This window comes from Ricinus communis, chromosome 2, assembly GCF_019578655.1.
Source record: "Ricinus communis isolate WT05 ecotype wild-type chromosome 2, ASM1957865v1, whole genome shotgun sequence".
In the NCBI taxonomy this organism is placed as follows: domain Eukaryota; kingdom Viridiplantae; phylum Streptophyta; class Magnoliopsida; order Malpighiales; family Euphorbiaceae; genus Ricinus; species Ricinus communis.
In genome coordinates this window covers 7,098,832-7,105,285 of record NC_063257.1, presented here as the reverse complement: position 1 = coordinate 7,105,285, position 6,454 = coordinate 7,098,832, and positions in this window count along the sequence as shown.

Below are 6,454 nucleotides of genomic sequence, written 5' to 3'. Positions count from 1 at the left end.
CGTGCTGTGCCCATCCCTATCATTTTCAATTTTCTATTTATATAATTTTTCGCTTTTAACAAGTCTAAAATTAAAGAAAAGGACAGACAAGACAATGCACAAATCTTTCTGATACATACATACAGTAGAAAAGTCTCGACTCTTCAAGTATCAGTACATTGAGTTCTTTAAAATATTTGTGGAGTTTGTGCTCTTTCTTATTAAAACATTTATTTAAGTTTTTACTATTTTTTTTTAAAAATAATTCTTAGCTATTTATTTAAATATGTGAGAGTAAATAACTTCTTATTTTTTAAATTACGCTATTTTTATTTGTAGCATATACCGAATCACATGAAAAGATATTATTAATTATTAAATTAGTATCTTGTATAAAATTTTAATTTTTATATAATTTTAATTACGGCAGACTGTAAAATTCAAGTTAAGAACGCTCTATATTTATTAAATAAATTTTATTTTTTATAAATAAATGATCCAAATATTTTCTAAAATAAAAAATTATTTATAAAATAATTATATTATATTTTATATTGTGTTAAATTCTTATTCATTATGGTAAAATAGAGAAATTTGGATTTGTATTTTCATTTTCTTTCATGGTTAAGAAAACAAGAAAATTACCGTATGAATTAACAATTTAATTTTGACTTTTTGTATATTAGCTAGTGTTGACTATACTTTAAAATATTACATATTAATTTACTTAATACTTATTTAAGGGCAGAAATCAGTTCGATAAGAAAGGATAAAAAGAAAAAGGAAAAAGAGAACGACGGAGTAGTTAAATAAGTTCACGCGTCATGTTAGTGGTCCAAATTCCGTTAGTCAAATTATGGCAGAAGATGAAGATCCTTAAGTTTCTATATAATTATATAATTTAATGTGTATAAAGTACGTAATTCTACTTATTTCATTTTCAATTTTAAATTATGAAATCGACAGACCACAACGGGACTAACAAAAAGAAGGCAAATAGCAATTTCCATCGTTCTTATTTGTTCTTTTTTTAGATTTGTCCAACTTTTCCATCTTTAATATTTTCTACAAAAATAATAAATATTTTATTTATTAAAAAATATCAATTCTAGTTAAAGATAAAAATAAAATTTTTACAATTAAAAATAAAAAATTTATTAAATAGTAAAAATATGTATTATATTTTTAATTATTATTAATAAAATATTATATACTTTTCATTTAATAATTATCTTAAATCGGCTTTTTAATACCAACAGATGATACAGAGAGATTATTTAAAATTTTTGCTTGATTTTTCATTTTTTATCTTTTATCTATATTTTTGTGAACTCATTAAAACCATATCAATTTAGATAATTTTTTTTTTTTTAAAATCCGTTATATATATGTCCCAGTTTGGCTCATTTGTAGGACAAACTTTTAAGGCTGTATTTTCCCTAATTTTAGTACGCCAGCACGTGTATTTCTTTTGCTCCCAAGACAGTCATACCCTTCAGATATTCGAAATAAATTGGGAAGCAAGAAAGGGACTGATAAAGTCACTTAAAAACAAATGAAGGCAGAGGTGCTGGAAACGACATCGTTTGCTAGAGAGGGGGGAAATTAAATTGCACGCAAGAATGTCGCATTTACCCACCAAATCAATGAATTTGTTACTGTGCTGTCGCCATATTGTTACGTTACTGAGGTAGGACCACCCGCCATCTATAATCTCTTCCATTTTTTCTTACCTTTTTAAATTTTTCTTAATTAGGCCAAATTATGGCTATGTATTACCTTTTCAGAATTGCGTTTCTTTTAATTATTTATAATTTTATTTCTAAAAAAAATTACTAAATTCATGTTTTATAAAAATATGAACTTAAGAAGAAGTAAATCTATTAAAATTTTTAAAAAAATTTAGATCCATAATTTGAAGTTATGATACTATTTTAACGACCGGGAAAAGCTTACTGAACGGACCCAGCCAGGCAGCCAGAAAGGAGACGGTGTGTGTTTGAAAACAATGATGTGAATATGGGTTTGTTTGTATCCATTATGGAAGACATGGTTGATATGCAAATTTATATATGCCTTCATTTTTCATGCTCCGGAAACTATAGTCTTCACTGGTTTGCATGAGAATAGTGATAATGATGATAATAATAATAATAATAATAATAATAATAGATAGTCGTGGGTGTGGTGGGTGTGCTGAATTTTGGAGCTGGATCCTTGTCGGTGTATAATGAAAATAAAATAGAAAATATCACTTTCCCAAAGTAGAAATTTTAGCTGTGTTTGAATTTTATGATAAAAAAAATCAAGAATTAAACAACTCAATTTTTGGTGTTAATTTATTACACAAATATGATGCATTAGTCAAAATGTTACACATATGATCCATTAGTATAGTATGTATTATTTTGAAGGTCCTATTTATATCACTACCAACAAATCCAATCAAGCTATTTTTATTTAGTATAAAATTAAACAGTATCGGTCCATTAAAATATGTATTATGTTATATTTAATTTAAAATTTATTTTATTTGAACTAAAGATATGCAGTAAAAGTAAAAAGTAAAATAAAAATAATAAAATTAAAAGTATATTTTAATATTATGAAATAGATTAATTAATTAACGTGTAATTTATTTATATTTTTTATTTATTAATACAAATTTAATTTAAATTATTTTTTATTTCATTTAAAATATAATAAATTTTATGAACCAAATCAGACAAAATGACAGAGATTAAATCTTGACTTTTCTTAGCCACGTTTAAATCTTTAGATAGCACAGCCCTTTGATGGATTCCTCCGGAGTTGCGTTTTTGAGTTGGCGCTTATTATATATACATAATGAAACGTTTGCCAATTCACGGTGGACAACCGAAGGCATTATTGGATGGGGCTATGATCTTGTGTTAGCTAGACGATCCAATGCACAATTTTATGTGTTTCTCTTGAGGACAGATGTTCTAAAATTCCAATGGGCGAAGTTATGGGTCGTGATATGACATCTACCCTTACAGTCAGGGTAGGGTCTTAGTTTTTATTTTTATCACTCCATTCATATAAATACTCATTCTTTTTCTTTTTCTTTATGCCAATTATGGTTTTATTTATTTATTTGTTTTTTCTTCAAATAAGTATGGTAACCGACCGCCAGAATATATATTCTGATTTTTTTAAGTTTATCGTAACGAAGCTATTATCATTACAAAAAGAAATGAAATTTATGGAATTAGAATTTATTTGAATAGCTTAATTCAAATTAATATTTTTTTTGATATATTAATATTTTTTTATTTAATTTTTTTTTCTATCTTAAAAATAGAAAATGAATATATTCGAAAAAATGTAGATGAGATGATAAGAGATTTTTATAAATTAACTAAAATTTTGAATTTGAACTATGAATATACAACCGCGTTAAAACTTTTAAATGAGTGCTTTATCACCCATAAAAATTTTATACGATACATTTTAAATTAAATCTAGATATATGTACCTTAAAAAAATATAAATATGAAACTAATAATATGCATAAAATGAAAGATAATGAAAAGAAAGAAAGTGAATAAATGAATATAAAATATAATTAATTACTATTTTTATATCATTATAAAAAGTTTAAAATTAATTAATTTTATTCTTTTCTCCCCTTCAATCAATTCTTTTACGTGATCGAGCACAATATAATAAAATATTTTTTCTTTTTCTCTTTTAACTCTCTTTTAAAAAAAAAAAGTAATTATTTTGATTTGCATGCATAGTGTACTTTCATTATCTGCAACTGCAGATAATTCCAATAATTCTTTCATTCTTATCTCTTAAAATCAATGTACACATGAGATATCAAAAGCTATGCAACTTGACCTCATGATGATGTAAAGTTAAGAAACATGTATTCCTGATTGATCGAACACGAAACCGAAAACAGTTAAAAATAGAAAGAACATGAAAACAGAAGTTGTGGGGTTTCATGCACCACTCCCACAACTGAAAATGTCTAAAACAATAATGCATCATAGTGGGTTGATTTTCCACTTTAAATTTAATCTAACATTACAATATATCTAATTTAACTTTTATAATAAATAGTAAATTAATAAAATAAAATATTATATTAGTAAACCTTAAACTCTAAACTAAATTTTAAATTGTACTAATTACATTTTTATATAACGCGTTAGAAGATATTATATTAATAAAACAAAATATTATTTTAATTTTTATAATTATATTAAAATAGAAAAATTTAATATTATTTTATTAAATTAGATATTTAATCATTAAACATAAATTTAAAAAATTATTTAATAAAAATATTTAAATTAAATATATTTAATTCTTAGATAATCTTAGATATAAATTTAATAGACTATTTACTAAAAATATTAGATTTACTTAATTCTTGGATATAAATTCAGGACATGACTCTTTGTCTAATAATGCATATTCTTATCAATATTTCAAATTTAATATATTCGATTCTTTGATATAAATTCAAAATATAAATTCACTATTTATCTGACAATGCATATTTTCATCAAATCTTTTTTATCCTATTAACTCTCTCTCTCTTATCTATTTAGACATATCTTTAGTTTCTATACTGTAGTAGGAAAATCTAGCAGATGTGTAACCTAAAACTCTTCCGCCACCAGAAAAAAGAAAAAAGAAGAAAAAAAGAGATTATATATTTATAGATACCTTCTGTATATTTATCTATTTTTAGTATTGGCATATATATATATATATATATATATATATATAATATTTTGCACTTTGATCATGATTTTTAGACATTTTCTATTTCTGGCTCAAAATATTCTCATTTTTTTTAAATTACTCTCTCTAAAATAAATGGAGAAAGAAAAAGAATAAATATTCTTTGAAGAAAATTGAATGAGTAAATATTCCATTCTATCAAAAAGAAGAAAAAAGAATAAAGCTTTTTCTTTTTTCCTCAATCAAACGCGACTCTATCATCGCCGTCTAACTCTAAAATCTCATCAAACATTTTTGTTTCTTTGTGGATGAAGCAACAAAGAACCTCCAAGAAATACAAAGTAAGACCAATAATAATATAATGCCTTTCTATTTCATGAGTCTTGTGGCATAAAGACGCAGTAAATTTCTGCAATTCATTATCAATTATAATTTACTTTTGATCTTTTAAAGTTAGTTGCTTTATGATGCAAAGTGGAAAATTGCCCATGGTGTTTAATGTATTTTAATATAGTTAATTTGTTTAGTTTAACTGTATTTATTTTAAAAATATTAATAAAAATTATTTTAAAAGTATAAATTTAAATTTAAATTCTATTAATAAAAAATTATAATTTTAAAAATTATAATTATAAATATTATAATTATTTAACTATTAAGAATGATTTTAAAATAATAATAATTTATTATAAAACATACAAATTTATTTATATAAAATCAACTTAAAGTAAGTTAATGTTAATAAATATGAATGAAGATAATAGTGTCTAAATAAAAAAAGTCAAATAAGCCATCAGCTACTTTAAAATAAAGCTGATACAATCAGCAGTTGATTGGGATTAAATTAACGATTATCTGTATCAAACCTCATATGAGTTAAGAAAATGGTGATAGTGAACGTTAGGTTTGATAGAAACAGTGATGGTGGTGGTGATGGTAGATGACCGCAGCGGCATGTGATGTGTATTAGATTTGACGTGATATGTTTGATTGACCACTATATACAAATTGATCCATTTGATGGATTGATATATTCAAAACTAAATAGGAAAAGTAGATGCATCTGCTTGTGATTGTAATTTAATGGTTTTCTTATTATATAAACTCCAAATATTGATGGTCTTCGTGAGTTTTCTTTTATGATTTTACTGTTATTATGGTGGTGCTGGAGATAAAGAGAGAACTATTCTTCTAGCAGTGGTGGTGCTAGCGAGACAGGTCACGATGGTCAGTAAATGAACTTGTTATATGTGCAGTCCCAATTAGATCATTTTCTAAGTACTGGGCATTGGGGAGTTGGTCAGTAGGGTCTACGGAGTTGGTCAGTAGGATCAATAGGGTCATTGGGGAGTTGGTCAGTAGGGTCTATCTGGTTTGCTCTTCTTTGTACCTAATAAAACACAAAAATAATAATTTCATTATATTTTAAAGAAACCTAATATACAAAAGCTTGAATTGAAATTACGCTTACTTGTAATTTTTTCATTTTAGGCTGTTTTGATGTAGATTTGGCATGACCATGGTATCTCTTATTGTGGCCTTTAGCTCCACAAATGGAGCAAGTCATCACTGAGCCTTTTTTGGTTACTTTGCCCTTCTGTAGTACAGCAGTCATCTCATCTTCTTCTAATCTCCTCTTTGTAACAGATCGGCCTCTCTGTTTTGGTTGAGCTGGGCGGGGAGGTATACAGTGGTGTCTTTGTGGCTCTTGGCCAAAATTCATAGCTAGTAGTAGGGTTTAGCAAATGACTGT